This window comes from Myotis brandtii, unplaced genomic scaffold, assembly GCF_000412655.1.
Source record: "Myotis brandtii unplaced genomic scaffold, ASM41265v1 scaffold314, whole genome shotgun sequence".
Lineage (NCBI taxonomy): Eukaryota > Metazoa > Chordata > Mammalia > Chiroptera > Vespertilionidae > Myotis > Myotis brandtii.
The window spans coordinates 1,074,112-1,074,757 of record NW_005362033.1 but is presented as its reverse complement, the minus strand read 5'-3'; the positions used below and the strand labels follow the sequence as shown (position 1 = coordinate 1,074,757).

At 63.2% G+C, this 646-nt stretch overlaps 1 protein-coding gene across 1 annotated transcript in view; it reads right to left on the bottom strand.

Annotated features, from left to right (window-relative positions):
• The window catches only part of RAI1 (retinoic acid induced 1), a 73,229-nt gene that overhangs the window by 71,043 nt on the left and 1,540 nt on the right, over positions 1 to 646 (bottom strand). The window contains exon 2 of the mRNA XM_014542802.1: positions 490 to 620. The gene's annotated coding sequence lies outside the window, so the exon portion shown is untranslated. The remainder of the gene's footprint in view (positions 1 to 489; positions 621 to 646) is intronic.

Genomic DNA, 646 nt, shown 5'->3' with positions numbered 1-646 from the left:
GGCTGCGCTCTCGGGAAGTTTCCCACCGGTTGCCGGGAGCAGGACCGGGAGCGCAGACGGCCCTCGCCGGCCTGGCCAGCTCTGGGGCGCAGATTGCGAACTTGAGCAAAAAAACTCCTTCCTTCGCTGGTGTCCTCACTCCCCACCCACTGCCACTAGCCCCTCCATCTCAGCCCTCCATCTCAGCCCCTCGCCTGCCGCCAGTACGACTGTCGCCAAGACCGAGGAGGAAAGGGGAGGAAGGAATCTCCAGCACAACCAAACTGCGGCAAAAAAAAAAAAAAAAGGGGAAAGAAATTCCTTCTCCTGAGACCAATTCCCTCAACCGACACGGAAAACCAACCCCCGAATAGGCAAAGCTGCAACTCCAGCCAAGATTGCGGCGTGCGGGAGGGGTGCCGGGTTTGGAGCGCCGCGGTGGTCGGGGACCCGGGAGCCCGCGCACCCCAGAACGGCTCCCCGAAGGCACAAAGCTTCCGCCAACAATACCTGCGGGCTCCTCCCGGGTCTCCCAGCGCCGGCGCTGCGCGTCTCGCCGTCTCCCTTCCCCAGGCAGCCTCCTCCTCCGCGCACGCCTGCTCCCCTTCGCTCCTTCCAGAACTCGGCAGCCGGAGAAGATCCTTGGGAGAAAAAAATGTGAGCGCTC